Below are 22,908 nucleotides of genomic sequence, written 5' to 3' on the forward strand. Positions count from 1 at the left end.
CATGCAAATCACGCTATGACAATGATTAAATATAAGACAAAACATTAACAAATAAAAAGCATTTCAATTGTAAAATGTACTTCTTTTTTTTATTTAAACTAGTTACAAATCATTTTATTATAATTTTTATAGTTTATATTTTTATTAGTGATACTGAAAACTGATTGGTGTAGTATTAATATCTCATAGGCTTGTGAAGAAGTTGTTTAGGGCCGAGTTGGTTATAGTTGGTTCAACTTCTGTCTTGAACGTCAGGAGTCCGCTGCATGTGGTGATGTAGCTGGGGCTTTTCTGTTCATCTTGCACTCTTGGCAGCGATGGAACGTTTGTTTGAGGTCTAAGTTTTGTGGACTGTTGCATTTTGGGCACCTCTCTGTTATATTTCCCACAGCTCCTTCAACGTCTGCTGTTATATCAGTAGAGGAGGCTGTTGTAGCTCACGGTTCTGTGGAGGATGAATGATATGGGGTGTGCAGCAGTGATCTTTGTTTGTGGTGTTGTTGTCAATGTAAGGATACTGTTGTATGTGCGGGTAGGGTTGGTAAAGTTGTATGAGTGTTAATCCCACAGTGAGATTGGGATAGCAGTTTTTGACTTCTCATCCCGCTCTATATGCAGTTGACTGCTTTAGGTTGGTGTAGTTACACATATACAGCACTGAAAATATGACAGAAATGGGCAATCTGTAAAATTTGTCATCTGCTTAAATAGAAGGAAAACAAAGTGTAGTATGTTTAAGTGCAAAATACATTTCAACAGTTACTTTTACTCAAAGGATCATTTGTGTTTTTAAGTATAAGTCATAACTGCCTGTTCTGCAAAAACATTTTCATGGGTGGTAAATAAAATTTAAATTTAAATCATGGGCTAAACTATCCCTTTAACAGCAAGATATCCAAACAGTTGCTTATTATTCACTGATCTCAAATATACTTATCACTAGAAACATGTCAGTAGTAGCAAATGAAGTCTGCTTCCTCTAATGTTAACTAAAGTACGCTATTATTATGCGCATAACTGTGTTTGTGTTGAGAGACATACAGACGCCGGCACGATATAGAAAATACTCTGTCATTTTACTCTTACAGATAAGAGTAATGCAAGGGTCAAGTTTTTATTTCTGTAAACTCACAATAACAAAACTAAATGCCTGTGATATTGTAAAATAATGAAAACAGTTAGCATGCGCTTTCTGCAGTCTCAATATTTAACTGAAACTCAGGGTATACTTTCCTAACAAACATGAGAAATCTATCAAATACTTGAAATGTCTGCTTTTAAATGTACAAATTCAAGTGGAAAACAATATTCTCCGATTACGTAATCAGTATGAAATGTGCATATGTGTGTCCACTGTAGAGAAGATGAATCGTAATCGTCAAATTAATCTCTGCAGCCGAAAACACATAAAACATTATCAATAGAAAAAATGTAATGTCTAGACAGTGTTTTTACACAACACAGTCAATCATTGTTTGCTAATGCACTCTTTATGTGTGCACTTGAGCGATGATTAGGCTGTATTTAGGCCATTAAAGGCTCAGTATTTGATGGTTTATTAGTACAGGTGAAACTCAAAAAAATTGTGGTAAATTAATTTCAGTAATTCAACTTAAATGGTGAAACTAATATATTATATAGACTCATTACATGCAAAGTGAGATATTTCAAGCCTTTATTTGTTATAATTTTGATGATTATGGCTTACAATTTATGAAAACCCCAAATAAAAAAAACTCAGAAAATTAGAATATTACATGAAATCAATAAAAAAGGATTTTAAATACAGAAATGTCGGCCCTCTGAAAGGTATAATCATGCACATGTACTCAGTTGGTTTGGCCCCTTATGCATGAATCACTGCCTCAATGTGGCGTGGCATGGATGCTCAGCCTGTGGCACTGCTGAGGTGTTATGAAGACCAGGATGCTTCAATAGTGGCCTTCAGCTCTTCTGCATTGCTCAGTCTCATGTCTTTCTTGGCAATGCCCCATAGATTCTCTGGGGTTCAGGTCAGGCGAGTTTGCTGGCCAATCAAGCACAGTAATCCCATGGTCATTGAACCAGGTTTTGGTACTTTTGTTTAAATCTCAATAAATGTGGTTTAGGGTTTCATGACCCTTTAATGGCTCAGGAACCCTTTGCAGGTGTTTTGGATTAATTATCTGATGAGCGTGTGACACTTTGAGTCGACAATACTGAACCTTTTCACAATATTCTCATTTTCTGAGTAATTACATTAATATATTAGTTTCACCTTTTAAGTTGAATTACTGAAATAAATGAACTTTTCCATGACAGTGTAATTTATTGAGATGCACCTGTATATAGGGATGGGTAGTTCCACACGAGCAGCACGAGTCGCGATTCAAATCAATCACTGAATCATTTAGCTAAGTATTTGATTCAATTGACTCAGAGATTCGAAAAGTTCAGTTTCTCCATCTATACTCACCAGAGACTGAACTCGTGTTTATGATGAACTGATTCACGATAGAGGGAGAGAAATTAGACTTTTTTTGTTACTGGTGTGGATGCGATTTACTCACAAAATATCCTTCATTAAAGTTAGATAAAGCATTACAATGTTACATTCAATAGTAAATAAAAGAATTTCACATTGCTTGTAAAAAACGTAAAACATTGAACGGTTTCTATCAATTTAAAGCTACACTGTGTAACTTTTTTTGTCTATTCTTAGCTAAAAACACTTAGTTCTTTCAAAAATATATGTGCTCATTAATGTATATTTACTTCTTTCAAGTAATAAAGTATTCTCGTAAGTTTATAATATGCCATTGAAAATACATTAGGTAATGGGATCTAAAGGTGGTCGCCATGTTGCCCCTCCATCTTGAAAGTACATTAGCCAAAGAGGGACATACCCGTAAATTCAAGCTTCGCTTTTCGCGTTTTAACGGGTTTTAATACTCGATGGCACTGTACAAAATTCTCTGCCTCGCGCATGTGCGCGTCAACTTGTTCAGACTTGTCTGGTGCATGTGCAGAGAGTTTTCATCTCAGCAGCTCCAGTAACAGAGTTATAAGGAGTTTTCCTGGCTTGTTTATTCCTCAAAAGTCTGTTTTTCCTTGTGTGGTATTTCTGTGCGTTAATAACTCCGTAAGTAATAATAGTTATTGTCATTGTAGTTGTGTTTCAGAGTGTGTCATCGCGTAATTCAGTTGATGTCACCTCAGAAGTATTTTTGTGTCAGCATACAATAGCGTAATGCTCACCTATTTGAATAATCATTCAGTTATTTTGTTATCAACAATGTTTATTCGTTTATAGAAAATATTTGCTTGTAATGTATGTTGATGGAAATATGTATCAGGTCTGATCGGCATATTAACAATTGTTATACAGAGCGCACTGCAGTGCTAACGTTAAAGCGCCGCACACACTTTTGGAACCCGACACCGCTTGTTAGCAGCGGCAGCTCCGCTCCTTTTAATGCAGCTGCCTTTAGCGCCTATATATAGTACAATAAGCTCTGGTTTACGGTTACATTATACAAATGTATAAGTATAGTTATACAGTTCTTAACTGTGTATGTATATTTACCATCCTTATTTGTTCTCTCACAGAAACCACATTTATGTACATATCCACGCAAACCTGTTTATGCCTTGCAATTGGATGACTGAATAAACATTACTAGCATCAAAGTTCACTCTGGATTAGCTGCAGTTCTTTCTAGCCGAATAATTAGGCCAGTTGAGTTCCAACCATCCCACTGCGCACAGAATATCCCACAGGCACCGTGTCGAATGTGGACGAGGTCGAACTGGAAGCCATGTTAATCTTGGACTAAATCGGCCACCGTAGGAGTTGAAACGAAATCGGAATTGAGAGGAACAGAAACTAAAGTTCACTGGATGGTCATATACCTTTTCACCACTAGATGGGGGAAAATATCACACAGTGTAGCTTTAAACAGATTAAATAAAATAAAAAAACAACAGATGCAGGAGCGCAGCTTCATGATGTCTTCTTCTTCTTTTTTATTTGCGGCAGACTAGACGCATCATTGGCGTATTGCTGTCCTCCTCAGTTCATTTAAAGAATTGATAGAATTATTATATTATGTCCTTATATATAATTCAGTCCGGCGCAAAAAGTTGATAACAATTTTTGTTTGTCATATTCCTTATTACTAAGTAATGATTTCTTTATGGACGTCACATCACCACACCAAGAGAAATGTCTGTCTACTAGTTCTACCGCAGGTCTGAGATCGTCAAAAAAAAAAAAAACACCTTGTCACGATTCATGAATTCACTGTCTCATATCTTGTTTGTGTGTGTGTGTGTGTGTGTTGTGTGTCTGTGGATGGGGCGGAGCCACTGCTTTGCTGCTGATCGTACACCTGGCGCAGCTGATCAGCACACACTATTTAGTCTCCCTGTGTTCTCTTTGTCTTTGTCAGAGCGTTGTTGGATGTTCCCTGTGTTCCCGCCTGTTCCTGTGTGTTCCCTCTGTTCCCGCCTGTTCCTGTGTGTTCCCGCCTGTTCCTGTGTGTTCCCTCTGTTCCCGCCTGTTCCTGTGTGTTCCCGCCTGTTCCTGTGTGTTCCCTCTGTTCCCGCCTGTTCCTGTGTGTTCCCGCCTGTTCCTGTGTGTTCCTGCCATTGCCTGTGTCCTGCCTGTCCGTCATCGTTCCTTCACCATCTCCCTTCTCGCGTCGGAGATCTGGGCTACCTGCAGCGTCCCTGTGCTACTGAGTGTTCTCTGCTCTGGACTATCATCTCGCCTACTGTCATCGTCTGTGTTGTCGTCTTAATAAAGACATTTTTACTTGCATTTGAATCCTGCCTTCATCGTATCATTACACACCTGGCCTGCACATGTGTGCACGTTGTGTCTAATTCCATGGATTCATTGATTGTAATGACATGGATTGATTAATGACATTCAAGATTTTCTAAACAAATCTTCATCAAAAGATGGAGCAAATCCAACCTTTTGCGAGTTGGGGAGCGCAATGTTCCATTATAACATTACATTTGTATCGACTATTAGGCCTATATGCGAGAGTACCTGTGTAATGTCTTGTAGCCTATAATTTGAATTTCATTTTACAAAAGCATAAAACATAGGCGCATAAGCAGGAGCTCAGTTTTTAATTGCACGTGCTTAACACAATTCTCTCGCGTGGTTGCGCAGCCGACAATAGCGGGTAGATAGATAGGCTACTATTCCATCAAAACATGGCAGAGAGGGCTAACTTGGTGGCAAAGCCAAATGTCACGTCGCTAATATGGGCACATTTTGGCTTTGAACCGAATGAAAAAGGACTTCCAGCTAATTTGGATGAGCCCATTTGTAGAATTTGCAACAAAAAGATAGCGGTATCACGCTCAAATACTTCCAACCTCAGGACGCATCTTTGAATCCATCATCGGGCAACATTTGCTGCCCTTGGCAGCACCACAAGTGCTTCGTCTGAAGATCGGCCTACAACCTCAGGCCAGGGACGACAGCTGAGGATCGCAGACTCGTTTGCTAAAGGGACTAAGTACCAACGCGACAGCCATCAGTGGCGAACCCTGACGGATAGCGTGACCCGCCTTCTGGTGGAGGAAAAGTTGCCATTTAACGCCAGCCTTTAAGGCGATGCTACAGGCCTTCGACAAACAATATGTCCCCCCTGACAGAAAATACTTTTCAAAAAGCGAATACCAGAGAAGTATGTGAAAAAGAAGGACAGTTTGACAGTTCGCGAGTTAAAAAACTCTGACCATTTTTCTCTCACGACAGATATGTGGTCAAGCGTTAATATGATGCCCTATATGAGCGTGACAATTAAAGGAGCTGTATGTAGGACTGTGGCCAAAACTGGTACTGCAATCACTTTCAAATTACTGTCGAGCGGTGTATCCCCCCTCCCCCTGACTCGAGGTTGCCAGATGGGCTGCAGGATCCAGCAGGAAGGTAGGCTGCTACAAGGAGCTTTCAATGGCAAGTGACGAGTCGTACACAGTAAGTTTTTTTTCTTTCTGTTAATTATGTTTATGCTTCAAGAGCGATGTTTTGTGAAGTAATTATGAATCGCAAAAATGTACTAAATGTGCAACCGTTGTCAGTGATATAAGTATTTGAAATTAACATGATTTCTTAATGTCTAGTGACATATCAGGGCCATTTTATGATTAATTGAAATACATTTCTTACATACAGTTCCTTTAATTTCCTGAACACCAACTGGGAGCTGAAGTCAAGGTGTTTGGAAACCTCCTTCATGCTAGAAAGTCACACAAGTGATAACCTGTCCGAGGCTCTGCAATCCACTCTTGAAGAATGGTCTCTGGATGCGAAGAGGTTGGCTTGTGTCACTAGTGATAACAGAGCCAACATTGTGGCTGCGATGAGGAAACTTGGATGGGGATGGCTACCATGCTTCGGCCACAACGGGTTATTTTCTATCAGTTTATGGTAATACTCAGCCCTGGCTGCTTTTAGAGCCTTTTTATAACGGGAAGTGCTGTTGTTCCACGCGATTCTAAAGACCTCTAAACGTGTTTGTATATACATGTATGAACTTTGCTTTATTAACTCAAACTCTCTTTTTAACATGTTTTTTTTTTTTATCACGTGTCACTGTTTTAAAGCATTTAGAGTAAGAGCTCATGGGGTATTTAATCTTCTCTCAAATTAAGATAAACAGCATTTTGAAGGATTATATAAACACACATAAACTGATAATGTACTGTGAATAAAAACTCCAGTGACATGTCCAATAAACCGATGTTCAGCTTTCCAAAAGCAATATTCCAACACACAGGAATACATACTAGATGTGAAACTGCAGAGAATGTACAAAATGTATAATATTTGTCTGTGTGTGTGTTCCAGATATTCCTTTTGTTGTGGGGACCAAATGTCAAAAGCATAGTAAAACCTGAATTTTTTGACATTGTGATAAGAAACTATCAATCCCCATGAAGAAAACACCTTATAAATCATAATAAATTATATTTTTTGAAAGTGTTGCTTGTGTCCTGAATAAACTTTGAAGACTTTGATTTAATCTCTTGTGTGAGTGTTTCATTCTCTTTCCATGATATGTCAGAGAATGTGTACGTGTGTGTGTGCGTGTGCGTGTGCGTGTGTGTGTGTGTGTGTGTGTGTGTGTGTGTGTGTGTGTAATCACGCTGAGAGCAGGTTCATGGTCACTCAAGATTTCCCTTTACTGGGCCCGGTAGACTACAGACAAAATTGGGACAAACAAGACCAAAAGCTGGTTCTAGTGCAGTTCATCAACGTTGTAACTTGTACGAGAGTCAGCAGAGAGAGATGTAAGCTCTGCTGAATATACATTATAAGGTGATCGTGAGCATATAGTGGACAAAAACTCAAAATAAAGCATTTTGATTTACTTCAGTAATGTCAGAGCGTTTGCTTCATGCTGATGAATTGTTTTATTGGAACAATGTTTGTTTAATTGTGTTAGGCATTTTGGTTTGTGTAATTGATACAATAAAGAAAAAATGCATGAAAAGGGGGCAACTTAGTATTAAATAATTACAAATTCTTCCTACACTCTAAAAAAAAAAAAGGTTCTATATGGCACCAAAAATAGTTCTTGGCTCGTAATCATAGGGGAACCTTTTTTAGTACTATATAGCACCATTTTTGGTGCTTCAGTGGTGCTTCAGTGGTTCTTCAGAGGTTCTTCACCGGTTCTTCAGAGGTTCTTTGACTAAGGTGCTATATAGCACCTCTGAACCACTGAAGCACCAAAATTGGTGCTATATAGCACTAAAAAAGGTTCCCTAATGATTACGAGACTTTTTTTTTAGAGTATACTCGCAGCACGTTCAAGCTAAACAAACCATCCTTAATCTTTTTTTTATTTATTTTTTATTACAGAATTACATTTACAAACATTCAGCCATCACAGTCCGTGAACAAAGATTATACATCAAATAATTACAATAACATAATATAAAAAACAAGTATGAAATTGATAAATTGACACAACAAAAAAACTTTTTATAACTTTTCATTAGTTCTAATATGCCATTAGGTATAGATTTGAAAACTGATATCGGGAATGCCTTCTCTCTGAGAAAGGATTCATAGTTAAGTAATTGGTTATTACAACCAAAAAGGTCTTATAAAAACTAATATCTCTATCGATCCATTTCTGCAAATTGAGTGACTTGTTCCCTTTAGTGATGCAATCATTATTCCATAATATGGACTTGTGTGGAGAAAAGTTGTGAGAATGAGCTTGTTGATAAAATGGGGATAGTTTTAGTGGCAATCTTGTAATATTGTAGTTCCATTTCAATAAAAATTGAAGGCCTCCTACACTATTCAAATGTTGTTTGGGGTTAGAGTACCATAAGGACTCTGGTGCTCTCAAACATCCCTTTAACCATTTCACCTTAAAGGTATAATTAAGTCCCAAAAGTTGGTATTTATGTCTTTACATGTTGAATCGTGGACATTAAGAGAGAGGGCAGGGTAGACAAATCTTGAAATCCCTTCTGCTTTATTCAAAATAATTCTCCCTAAAATAGAAATGTCTCTTTGAAGCAATACATTCAGTATTGTTTTGGTTTTATTCAATTTAGGCGAAAAATTAAGTTGTTGACATTCCTTGTGATCCTTGCAGATATGAATACCTAAGTATTTTACACATTTCTTAACAGGTATATTAATATTTTCCTCTTCAACCTGATAAAGACATAAGATTTCACATTTACATTTATTAAGCGTCAAACCCGAAGCAGCATTATCAATCTGATGTTTGAGATCATGTATAGCCACTGAGGTATAACATTATCAATCGGCCGAAACTTTACTTTATAAAGTTTTAAATATGGATATTTTTCTTACACAAACGCATCGATTTGCTTCAGAAGGGCTTTATTAACACCCCAGAGCCGTGTGGAGCAGTTATTTGATGGACAGATGCTTTTTTATGGACTTCAAAAACAAAATAACTATTACTGCTATTATAATGCTAGGATTAGCCTGGACTTTTTTGATATAATTCAGATTTTATTAGTCTGAAAGAAGAATGTCATATACACCTCGGATGACTTGAGGGTGAGTAAATCATGGGCTAATTTTCATTTTTGGGTGAACTAACCCTTTAATACTGACTTTAAAAAAAAACTAAAAAAAAAAAATATAAAGTGTTCTTTATTGTGTTGGCTAAATAAAGCTAACATATATTTAAAGATGATGATTGTTATTATTATTATTATTATTATTATTATTATTATTATTATTATTATTATTATTATTATGAGAAATTGACTCCAGATGGTCTGACTCACTTATATCTTTTCTAAATGGTCAGACTTATTTTCCCAAAAAATCCCATTGATTTGCCTTATCTGATCACTGAGGGCCGTAACACTTAATGCTGTCCACTAGAGGGGGCGACAGGATAATAAGGCTGTGTCTCGGTCAGCTCCTCTGGTCAGTAGTCAGGACACTGATCAGGGATCAGTCAGCTCATTGACTTCTGAACTAGGGAACTGATTGAGACGCATGCTAAGTCTTTTCTACTCTCTCTCCCTTTTTGCATCAGTTTAAATGACAAATAAATGCAAGAATTGTATTCATAAATAGGCCATATCTGTGTATGAGAACCTGTACAACTCATTAAAACTTGAACCCTACTTCAAAGTTTGCCACTCCCTAGTTTCTTTTAAGATATTATTTTTTTTATTTATTTTTTTGCATTTAATGTTTGTCCATCTATATTATTTGTCATGAGCTCTATGTTTTAAGATGTACTAGCTGTTAATGAATCACATTCAATGAATGTAACGAGCTAATGTCAGGGCAAATGTCCTGCAAAGTTTAGCTAAGCTAGTTAAACACACCTGAACCCGCTAAGCAAGGTCTTCAGAATATCTAGAAATGTCCAGGAAAGTGTGTTGGGACTGGTTGGAGCTGAACTCTGCAGAACATGATCCTCCAGGGTCAGGACTGGGTGTTAAATCTATAAATGAATGTGCAAAGCAGATTTGTAGGTCAGTCAGTACACCAAACCTGTTTTAGACCAAACTCTTAGGCTGCGTTCGAAACCGCATACTTCCCTACTATATAGTACGTAAAAAGCAGAAGGCGAGCTAATAGTATTTCCAAATCCTTTGTATTTATAAAAGAGTAGGCGAGAACTACCGGGGTTTTGGACTATTTCTCAAGCTATAAGCCTCGTCAGGAACCTTAGTGCGGCTGCACAAGGTCCTATTCAGGCCGCTCAAAAGGCCTGGATCCAACCCATTCAAAGGAAGGGGGCTCCTTTAAGGGAATGTGGCCAGGGGGCCCTAGGGCGCCCCAGCCAGCCACTATTTGGGAAGAAATCACCGGATGCCACCAGGGAGGCCTGACCTAGAGACCTCTATATGGGACACATAGGACCAGCCATCCTTGTCTGTTCGAGAACAGAGCCTCTGGATACTTCCCTCCAGGAGAGGCATCCAGCCAAAGGTACTGCGAGCTGGCAGTGTCCTCCTCAAGCCGGATCTCAGAGAGGCCCATCCTGGAGAGCAGTACTCAGCATAGTGCTTTCGACCCTTGCCAGCGAGGGGAGTTAATCTGCTCGATCCTAGGATCTACTGAGCTATTATCAAGTAGAAACACTCAGGAGGCCAGACAGGCCTATAAGCTGATCTAATTGGGAGGCCTCGCGAGCGGCCTACGACCATCTGATCAGGCCCAGGCAGCTTCGGGCTCACAGATGACTCTCGAAGAGAGGGGAGCTTAAAAAGGGGCTGCCCGGTAGGTAAGCCAGGTTGTAGGCTAAATTCCCTCCCATGGGAACCAAGTAGCAGAAGCGACCTCAGTCGCGCTAGGGTAAGACCATCCTCAGATGCTGCCGAATAAGGGTCAGATATTGACAGCAAGGTCCCCACTAGCTGTCAGCATATGCCAGTTAACAGTTCCTGAACTGAGAACCCAACCCCTCAAGGGAGGCCTAGTGAGGCCTATTATATGATAGCAGTACATGCCAAATGCTCGAGAATCCAAACTCGGAAACTCGGCTGAAGGGAGGCCTGGTGAGGCCTACTACCTGATAGCAGCCGAAGCCAACTGTCAAAGTAGCTGGAAAACAGAAACTCGTCTCCTCAGGGAGGCCTGGAGAGGCCTACTACCTAATAGCAGGCTATGCTAGCTGCCCGAGCATCCTGACTCGGGAACTCCCCCTCAGGGAGGCCTAGTGAGGCCTATCGCCTGGTAACAAGCTCTCAGGGAGGCAGAGTGAGGCCTACCACCTGCCAACAGTCCATGCTAGTCCACATGACTGAAACCCTGGGACGTGCCGTCAGGGGAGGCCCGGCTTGAGGCCTGCTACCCATGGCAAACCTTCAGGGAGGCCTGGTGAGGCCTTCTACCTGGCAATCCCACATGCCTGCTGCCAGAGGCATCCTGGTCCCGGGGCTCACCCCTAGGGACGGTCAGGAACTCACATCCAGGGGAGGCCTGGTGAGGCCTACTACCCGGTGGCGAGGCCAGGAAGGGGCCTGCTGCCTGCTCGCAATCCACGCTGACTGTCACGGTCGACTGGCGACTGGCGTCCGTGGAGCCCATCTTCACAGAGTTGAATCAGTGAGTTGAATCATGATTCGGATCGCGTGTCAAACCGCCAAACTGCTGAAATTTGGCGATCCAAACTGCTGAATCGATTCACTGATTCATAACGCTTCGAAGCTTCATGATGCCGTGTTTTGAAATCGTCATCACTATATAAGTCGTTATTTAGGGTTTTTTTGCGCACAAAAACTATTCTCGCCGATTCATAAAGTTATTTTAGAACCACTGTAGTGAGATGGACTTTGTAACAACGTCTTTAGTACCTTTTAAGGGTCTTGAGAGTGAACCGTGCAAATAGACGTGCAAAAACCGTCACATTCTGCAAAGCTCATCTTCTCATAAGGGAAACAGTAGGTAACCACTGAAAGTGTTGAAGTTATGCTGGCTATTTTCATGTATCCTTGTCCCAGACCAAAGTCTCACACAGACAACATCTCCAACCTCCAAAAGCAACACAACTCCATTCGAGGAGTTTAACCGTTCCTTTTCCTGAGACTGAACATCATGTGCTGAAACCGCCAGCTCTCCATTCTTATCAATGGATGTAGTTCCTACAGTTCCGCCAATACCAAATACAGAGACTCTGAACATGTACGCTCCTTTCAGTGGGGCTGTGAAAACACCTGAATCAAACAACAAGAGACACAGAATCAGATGTTTTCTGTAGGATTGATCAATTACCAAACACACGGTGTAATAGTTTTGAAAGATGGCATATCATTTAATTCTCTTACACACATTATACAACTGCAGAGAGGTCTGAATGGAGCAGAAGGGTTTTCATTACTATAAACTGAGTTTCATGACTGGATTTCATTGATAATTACCTGTGATTGGGTTGTAGGCGTTCCCTATGTTTGTTAGGACCTTCCTGTATTTTAGTGTGAAGTCAGTGGTAAAAGGACCAATATCTCCTATGCCAGATTCCATCATTGAAGCGGAAAAAGCAATCTCTCTGTCTGTTGTTAAAAACATAAGCAATATTGTGATATATTACTGTATTACACTTAGGGTTGGGCATCGTTTGGGTTGTTTACGATACCGGTGCCAAACCGATACTTTTAAAACGGTACCGGTGCCTAAACGGTGCCTGAACCGATACTTTAAAAAAAAGAGCCACAAAACTAGGTGGATGAGATTAAAGAATTGCTTTTTATTGAATGTTTTTTTATTTATTATTATTTAAATTGAACCATTTATTAAAAGTTTAAAGTATGCTTAAATATATAAATATAAATAAATAAAAACGCTTCGGTTACTAACGTAACCTCGGTTCCCTGAGAAGAAAATTTTTTATCCAAAAAATACCATTTAACACGCAGTGCAGCTGCACAGCTCTCAGCAGGAAGCAGCTGCGTGCTGATTGGCTGTGCCGCTGCAACTGCAGCAACCTATGGCGAGACCGCTGGGCGGGACGGAACAATCAGGTCCTTCTATATTCCCGCCACAAGGGGCAACAGAATTTGCATAGCCAAGGGTATATAAGACCCTGTCTCGCAAGGTTAGTCAGGTTAATCGACTGTAGCGACTCCTGAGCAAGCAAAGCACGGCAAGCAAACGCAATACTCGTTCCCTCTTCTCAGGGAACCGAGGTTACGTTAGTAATCGAAGAAGCCCAGCCTGAAGCCCAGCCTGTAAGGCAGGAACATCTAAATTCTAAAACCTGATAAAAGTGGACGGGGAGGCCCAGCCTGCCGCCGCACAGATATCATTCAGAGAAATGCCAGTAGACCAAGCCCACGAAGAGGCCATGCCTCTAGTAGAATGGGCTTTGACGCCTATAGGTCAGCTGAGATCTTTGAAATGAGATCTAGAGATCTTTAGCCAGCGAGATAGCATCCACTATCCATCGTGACAAGGTCTGCTTTGTAACCGCGCACCCGCGGGTGCGGCCGCCAAAGCACACAAAGAGCTGTTCAGTTTGCCTGTAAGCAGCGGAACGCTCTATGTATATTCTCAGCGCTCTGACAGGACAGAGCAAATTAGCATCTTCTTCATCTAACGATGATGAAAGTGCTGAAAGTGAAATTACCTGTGCTCTGAACGGAGTTGAAAGCACTTTAGGTACATATCCATGTCTTGGTTTGACGACGACTTTAGAGTCGTTTGGCCCAAATTCCAGACAAGAGGCGCTCACTGAGAGTGCGTGCAGATCACCCACTCGCTTAAAGGGTTAGTTCACCCAAAAATGAAAATTCTGTCATTAATTACTTACCCTCATGTCGTTCGACACCTGTAAGACCTCCATTGATCTTCGGAACACAAATGAAGATATTTTAGTTGAAATCTGATGGCTCTGAAAGGCCTCCATTGGCACAATGCACGGTTAACTCTCAAGACCCTTAAAAGGTACTAAAGACGTCGTTACAAAGTCCATCTCACTACAGTGGTTCTACAATAACTTTATGGAGTGACGAGAATAGTTTTTGTGCGCAAAAAACCCTAAATAACGGCTTATATAGTGATGACGATTTCAAAACACGGAATCATGAAGCTTCGAAGCGTTATGAATCAGTGAGTCGATTCAGCTGTTTGGAACGCCAAATTTCAGCAGTTTGGCGGTTTGACACGCGATCCGAATCATGATTCGACTCACTGATTCATAACGCTTCGAAGCTTCATGATTCCGTGTTTTGAAATCGTCATCACTATATAAGTCGTTATTTAGGGTTTTTTTGCGCACAAAAACTATTCTCGCCGATTCATAAAGTTATTGTAGAACCACTGTAGTGAGATGGACTTTGTAACGACGTCTTTAGTACCTTTTAAGGGTCTTGAGAGTGAACCGTGCATTGTGCCAATGGAGGCCTTTGAGAGTGAACCGTGCATTGTGCCAATGGAGGCCTTTCAGAGCCATCAGATTTCAACTAAAATATCTTCATTTGTGTTCCAAAGATCAACGGAGGTCTGACGGGTGTCCAACGACATGAGGGTAAGTAATTAATGACAGAATTTTCATTTTTGGGTGAACTAACCCTTTAATTGATACGATCGCTAGCAGAAAAGTGGTCTTTAGTGACAGGAGCTTTAAGCTCACCGAATGCAGAGCCTCGAATGTAGAGCCTTTCATGGCATCCAGGACCGTGGACAGGTCCCATATAGGGACCGAAGGGGGGCGAGGTGGGTGAAGCCTTCTAGCCCCTTTAAGGAAGCGAACGATAAGATCGTTCTTTCCCAGTGACAGTCCGTTCACTTGAATGTGATACGCTGCTATAGCAGCCACATAAACTTTGAGCGTGGAGGGGGAACTTCTGACACTTCACAATTATGTGGGGTCAGGCTTCGTGCTTTACACCAGTCCGAAAAGACTGACCATTTGCCTGAATAGAGCCGCCTGGTCGCGGGGGCTCTAGCTGCAGAAATAGTGTTTAATACATTTTCAGAGAGGTTCTCATGTACCCATTGATGGGCCAGACATGAAGCGCCCATAGATCGGGACGGGGATGCCAGATCTGCCGTTTTGCCTGCATGAGGAGGTCTCTCCTCAGCGGGTTCGGCCACGGAGCTGCATCTGACATCTGACTCAGCAGTGAGAACCATGGTTGATTTCTCCAAAGCGGGGCTATTAAAAGCACAGCGCACTTGCTCTCCCTGATCCTCTCTATGACCTGAGGTAACATTGAGATTGGGGGAAAAGCATAAAGAGGAAGGTTGGGCCATTCGTGGGCCAACGCATCCTTGTGCTTGGAGAAATATATTCGGCATTGATCATTGTCTTGTGAGGCGAAAAGATCCACTTTTGCCTCTCCAAACCGGCCCCAAATTGTCTGAATCATATGTGGGTGAAGAGACCACTCTGCTGGGGACACTTTGTCCCTGGACAGCATGTTCGGACCCAAATTCAGAATGCCTGGCACATGAGTCGCTCTCAGCGAACTCAGGTTGTGCTCTGCCCATATTAGGACTTTTTCCGCCATTGTGTGCAGATCGATAGATCTTAGACCGCCCTGGTGATTTATATAGGCTACCACCGACCTGCTGTCCATTCTGACCAGGACATGGTGGTGCTTTATGTACGGAAGGAAAGCTCTTAGCGATAGCGCGACCGCTTTCATCTCTAGACAGTTTATGTGAAGGCTCCTCTCCGAGTCTGACCAGAGACCGGAGACTGGCCTGCCCTCGTGAAGGGCTCCCCAACCTAGGTTGGATGCATCTGTCGAGATAACTTTCCACTTCGTAACAGTGCCCAAGCTCACGCCCGTCTGATACCAGACGGGATTTTTCCAAGGAGCCAGAGCCAGCACACAGCTGTGGTCTACCTTGATTTGTAATCGGCCAGAGAGCAATGCGTGAGCTGGAACGCGGCGATTCAGCCAGCGCTGTAGGGGTCGCATGTGTAACAGACCTAGTCTGAGAACTGGCGTCGCCGAGGCCATGAGACCCAACATCCTCTGAAAGTGTTTGAGAGGAGTGAGTGCACCGGACCTGAGGGAAACCGCTCGGTTCTGAACAGAGAGCATGCACTGTGACGTCAGTCGCGCGTTCATCTGCAGTGAGTCCAATACTGTTCCCAGAAACTAAACGTTCTGTGTGGGAGACAATGAGCTCGATTGAGCTTGATTCTGAGCTTGATTCTGAGGCCCAAGCATTTTAATGGTTGAGAAGCCAAGATCTGTGGTTCAATAACTGTATCTCTGACTGAGCTATTATGAGCCAGTCGTCGAGATAGTTGAGAATTCTCATTCCCCGAAGCCTCAGCAGGGTTAGCGCCGCTTCCATGCCAGAGATAGACCAAAGGGTAGCACCCTGTATTGGTATACTTTCTCCTCGAAGGCGAATCTCAAGAATGGCCTGTGATGAGGGGCTATTTGTATGTGGAAATAGGCATCTTCTAGATCCACAGTGAAAAACCAATCTCCCGGGCGAATGTGCGCGAGGATTTGTTTCATTCTTAACATTCTGAACGGGCGCTTCATAAGGGCTTTGTTCAGATGTCTGAGATCTAGGATGGGTCTGAGACCACCGTCCTTTTTTGGTACAAGGAAGTAACGACTGTAAAAGCCCGACTCGCTCTGTGAGGGGTGTACGGCTTCCACCGCCCCTTTTATTAACAGTTTTGATATCTCGGTTCGAAGCACGTGACACGTGTCGCTTCTCACCGTTGTCTCTTCCACGGCGCAAAAGCGCGGTGGTCTGCGAGCAAACTATACCGAGTAACCTGTTCTGTTATGTTCAACACCCATTTTGAAATGCCGGGAATGGCCTGCCAGGCCTCGGCCTTCGAAGCCAGGGGCTGAATTAATTTGTGGGGTGAGTCGCTGAGTAACAGGGACTCAGTGGCCCGATAATGTTGCGCCAAGGTGGCGCTTATGAGGGAATTGTTTCCCGCCGCCTGAGTGCAGGGGGCCGGGGGACATAGAATATTGGTGCTTGTGTACAGGCGAGCGCGTTTGAGCACGGGCTCGCTGACTGCGAGGATAGTGTTTCCAGCCACCTTAGTGCAGGGAGCTGGGGAACACGGGGGAATGATTGAGTGTAGGGGTACATGCTTTAATGCTGGCACACTGCCTACAGAGAAAAAACTCTTTTTGTGACTCATATGGGTCGCCGTGAAAACAGCGTTTGTGTACAGGCGAGCGCGCTTGCTTGCGGGCTCGTTGGCTGTATATGTGATGTTCCCAGCCACCTGATTGAAGGGAGCTGGGGAACGTTTTAGAAGAGAGCGAGGTGGTACACCGGCCGAAGCTAGTATCCTTCTCTTTGTGCCTCTGGCTAGGACGGCTTCGGCGGCTCAGGTTTCGACACATTGCTGGGTCGGGGACCTCGATGCTCTGGCGGTCTGCTGAGGCTTGTAGAGCGGGAACGCTGTCCGGGCTTAGAAGCCGCGCGAGGCTGGTGAGCTGGTGGCGCCGCCTTGGTGGGCGATGTGTTGGAGATTTTCAAAGGTCAATATATGTTTGTATTTTTTTACTTTTTTTTTTACTTCTAGTAAAGAGCACAGTTAATATAAAAATTAGGTCTAATATGTGTTGGGGAGTTTCACATGAGAATATGATGACACTAAGAGCATGTGAGTGGAACATAAAGAGTATGAGAATGTATGAAAAAGCAGGTCTGTCAGATAAGAAGCCTTAAGATGGTACTATTTTTAATTGGAACGTGTGGGATTATCCACAATTAAAAATAATTGCAGAATAAATTGGCTTATACGTGTTCGGAGGCCTCATGGCCCTCATGACTGAGAAAAGTCTTATGGGAAAGGATAGGATTTTATCTGAAGTTGCTTGCATTTGCCATCTGCACTGATAGTGAGTTGCTCTTTTGGTTCACGTGGCGTTTGATGTGTTCTTCTCTTGATAAAAATAATGAGGCAAAAATCACTGTTTGGGACAATCCAAAAATGTTGGCCACCATTACAAAGAGATAGTTTATGAATGGTTTGACGTTGATGAAAATGTTGGAGTACTTGGTAGATGCTGGGAAATGAGAGGGAGAACAGCACCTGCAGATGAGATCACTTGTCAAAACTGTATAAAAGTGTGAGCTACAAGTGGGGAGATTCAGATGTTCAGCTGGCATCTCACTTTGTTGTTCTGACAATAAAGTTAACCTTCTGAAACCTGGAACTTCGCCTCTGAGAGATTTTCTTCTTTACTGACTGATCTGAGGGGACACTTGAGACTTCGAGATTTGCCACGACAGGGGCTGGTCCAGCTTTATCGTGACGGCTAGCAGAGGAGCTGGAACGCTTGGGCAGGAAATGACGCATTGCCTGCGAAGCCTTTTGCGCCTCGGTGAAGCGTTCCGTGAACCCAACCACGGAGGGACCGAATAGTCCTGAAGGCGACATGGGCAGTAGTGGAAGTAGTGCGGCAGGCTTTGGAAGGGTGCCATCCTCTGGCGGAGGGCGGGCAAAGGTGTGCAGCGACGGCTTCCTCGAGGGGAGGAAGGGCTTGGTATCCTTTTTTCTGAGCATCATCGACCACCGAGAGCGCTGGAGAAAAAGAGCATTTGGCGCGAGAAGAAAATGGCGCCTTCCACGATTTAGCTAGTTCCTCGTGGACTTCTGGGAAGAAGGGACCAGGCCTTTGAGCGGTCGGTTGACGACGGTTCTCAAAAAACCCCTCATCCAGTCTGCTTCTCGTGGGCTCCTCGGGTTGAGACCAGTCAATGCCGAGGTCGTCCACGGCCTTCGTGAGCAGGCGCATAAGCTCAGCGTCGACTGAGGTTTTGGCGCCGCTGGCAGTCCGTGTCGAAGTGGCGTGCTCCGAGACGGTATCCGACCACCCGCTTTCGAATGCAGCAAGCGAAAGGCTGTCATCTTCCTCCTCCTCCGGTCCGCCGAAGGAAACAGTAGCAGCCGCCAGACGAGGGGAGCTGTGCTGTTCCTCGACGAACATTACAGGCGATGGCGAGGCACGTGGGGACATGCCCGGCGTGTGCTCGTCAGAGCGTTCCGGGGGCCTCTGGTCGCGACGTTTCTTCTTCCCTGGCTCGAGAGGCTGAGAGAAAGGGACGGGATTCGGGTCGAAACTGGCAAGCCGAGCCCGAAGGGTCTGCAGCGTCAGTTCGTCGCACTCTGGGCAGCCGCCCTGGTTGAGTGCAGCCTGCGAGTGGTCTCGTCCGAGACATGAGACGCAGATGATGTGCCGATCCTCGTCCGAGAGAAAACCTCTACACGAGGCGCAGGAACGAGACATTTGAAACAACGTCTCGGCTCTTTTTGAGTGTGTAAGCAAACACACAGAATGGTATATAAAAGGATATGTGCCGGATGGCGCAGCTGGAAGGCAGGCTGAAGGCGGAGAATCCGACGTCCTCAGGCTGCAGAGTTCCGCTGGGTGCGTGTCGACGGCAGGCTTCGATCCAGAGCTCAGCGAGGTGAGTCGCTGAAGAAGAATTAATCTGACTAACCTTGCGAGACAGGGTCTTATATACCCTTGGCTATGCAAATTCTGTTGCCCCTTGTGGCGGGAAAATATAGAAGGACCTGATTGGTCCGTCCCGCCCAGCGGTCTCGCCATAGGTTGCTGCAGTTGCAGCGGCACAGCCAATCAGCACGCAGCTGCTTCCTGCTGAGAGCTGTGCAGCTGCACTGTGTGTTATATGTTATTTTTTGGATAAAAAATTTGCTTCAATATCTCGAGGAAAGGAATTCCCCCATAGCGTTTAGCAAACGCAATACGAGAGTACTCTCGAAAGGGAAACACAATTTACTAACAAATTCACAGTAAAACCTAAGCCACCTCACCCAACTACAATAGGCCTAATTTAACACTAAATAACAGTTACACTAACAGTACTAATAACAGCAAAGTAGTCTATTCTTGGTATACTACAAACCAGCTTCAAGATTCAGCTTTATTTTGCAGAAATATGACCATATTCTCTAGCTAAATATTTTAGAATGCCGTTTTTTTCTTTTTTATTCAAAATATTCACAAACTTGTTAACTATGTCACGAACACTCTGATATTCTGATTCTCAAATATGTGTGAGGGAATGTGTGTTAGTTGATCTATAGATGTTTCATCGGATGCACACGCGTTGCCGTGGTTACGTGCCTGGCCCGAAGTTAACTTCCGGTCTGTGTTTGTTTATCGGTCTGGCAAGGGGATAGTATGGCGCTCTACTCAGTAGAAACACATTTTTGACGTACTATTCTTGGATAACATGATATAAATATTAACGATCAACCAGAGAGAATATGACACCAGCGCAAAAAAACAGTGTGTGCGACTCACCAAAAAGCCTTAAATGCTTCATAAATATCCAGTCATACAAGAGCGGCATCTAATGTAATTTAGACTGTATGTCTAATGTAATTTACTTGTTATTGATTTTGCTTGTTATCAGAAATAATCTACTCTAGAGTAACTTATTCTGGCTGCATTTACACTTGGCATTAACATGCGATCACCGTGATCATCAGTCAATTTGTTCACATCGTGGTCGCCATCTGGATAAATGATCAGATTTATGTTTCCCGCAAAATATTTAAATGTGCCTTTATCACGGAGTGCAAAACAACTTTCGCTTTGTCCTCTATTAATGGCAGTGCCCATAGAGCACGGGATTTTTTGTGATGCATTCAAATACAATCAATCTCAAATTATATACAAGTTAACTTTCCCAACATTAATCTTATGTTATGAAACAAAGAAACATGTTATTCCGATGCATTGCATGATTGAAGGCGAGCGCGCAAGCATTTATAGATACTGTACAGAAAATGGCATTACACGGTCCAAGGGTTAGTTCACCCAAAAATGTAAATTCATCCATTAATTACTCACCCTCACCCTTACAAACCTGTAAGACCTTCGGAACACAACTTAAGATATTTTTCTTCTTCTCTACGGTCTTACGGGTTGGGGTTGACATGAGGGTGAGTAATTAATGTATGAATTTACATTTTTGGGTGAACTAACCCTTTAAGGGGGTCATTTCCCCCACTCTATATTGCAGACATAAATGGGAGATTATTTATAATAAACATGCTGAAACAATAAAAACATGTAAATTAAGAAAATGTTGCCCAATTAAAATGAAAGATGATAGTGCATAAGAAAGATAACGCAGCCACTGTTGTTATTGATTCACTGCGGACGTCTACCGGAAGTTAAGTTTGAGCCACAAAAGCGTGCAGTAACGTTTGTTTATGTTGTTGCCGTTGAAACCGTCTAAAAAGCATGATGGGCACCGCCATGTTATTTTGCGCCTCAGAGAATCGGATCTGTCGAATTATACAACACGTATTTCATCCACATCTCACAAAATACATGAAAGTAAGTGATCGCTGAACTGGGAGAAGAACAGAGTAAACTATATAGTTACTATATACTGTGTGTCTGATATGAATAAAACACGTAGTCAATTTATAACTGTCTGAAAGAAATGTTATTGCCGCTTCCATAGACATTATTGTGTATTTGTTGCTAGTACTTATGAGCATTTAAATGTCTGAAACCTAAAATAAATATTATGTGTTTGAAAACACTGTGAAATGAGGAACCGAAAACTGAGTTCTGATTCGGCCCAGTTACATACCGGTTATATAGGTACGGGTTTCGGTATCCAACCCTAATTACACTGAGAATGTTTTCACTGAATTTAACAACTTTCACCTCTATTCTTCTTTCTCAACTCCTCCACTTGACTTGAAGTTTCTGTGAAGGAATAAAGATTGTTAAATTACATTTATACTGCTAATTGTAATAGATAACACAATTTACACATTACACACTCAAATGTACTCTAACATTTACACTATACAATGTATTGCACTGGTGTTTTACTTTGAGGATCATTGATAAAAGAGTGAAGGTTTTGGTGAGGTACCATCAGTTTTCTTGTTCATCTCATTCCTCAGTCGCGTCTCTAAATCTCTGATGTTTTCTTTCTTCTCTGTGACCGTGGCGGTCAGTTCTCTCAGTGAGGCATAGATGTCAGGGAAGCCCAGATGGCAGTATTGTTGGCTGTCAGTTGAAGCTTCAGCTCTCAAAGTGTCTGTTTGAGGTGGATTCTGTCCTCTGTCCTCAGAGCTGAGGTGTTGACTGATCCCATGCTCATTGAGTCCTTCATTCATTCTTCACTGATGTGTGTCTCCAGCTCTTGCTCTGTCATCCCCACAGCCTCTCGTGTTCTTTTATAGTGTCCTGGTTTTCTGTCTTTTGTACTTGATTTGTATTGCTCCAGATAAATAAGTAGTTCAAGTTAATTGTTAATCATGTAGTTCAAGTTAATTGTTAATCATAACTAAAGAATGTTCTGGGTTCAGTAGATGTTTATCTCTATTCACAACATTTGTGGCAACAGAAAATAACTTTCACTCATCTGTTTTTTAAATATATATTTATATAGATCAATGGTCACCAACTTATAGCATGTGTAAGGAAAATCACAGAAACTGTCATATTTATCTTTCAGTTGTGTTTTCATCCTGTCTATATACAGTTCATTCAATAGGGACAGATACAGTAAACATAGATTATCTTCTTTAAGCAATCCCATGCCAGCTAATTCGCAACACCTGTCCCTAGAAGGGCTTTTTGTATTAAGATCAGGGCCTGAAATTAACCTTTTTGTCCACCTGCCACAGTGACTTTTTACCAGCCACTTTTTTTTTTCTCCTCGACATTAAGCCTGTTCACTTGCTTGTCTGGATTTTGTGTGTGTGTTGTAAACATAATTTATTCTGAAGAAATATTCTCAACAGTGTTCAATCAGCTTTGACATATTTAAATCTGCATATCTTTGATATTTTTACCTTTTATAAAGGGCATTTTTTCCCATAATCTTATTAAATATAGGCTATGCTTCAGCTTTCGGTTTATATTCTTAAATTCAATTAGAATAATAAGACACTGTAGGGCTGTTACCAATCAAATTAAATAATTTACACTGAA

Source organism: Gobio gobio, assembly GCF_949357685.1.
Source record: "Gobio gobio genome assembly, chromosome: 1".
NCBI classification, from domain to species: Eukaryota; Metazoa; Chordata; class Actinopteri; order Cypriniformes; family Gobionidae; genus Gobio; species Gobio gobio.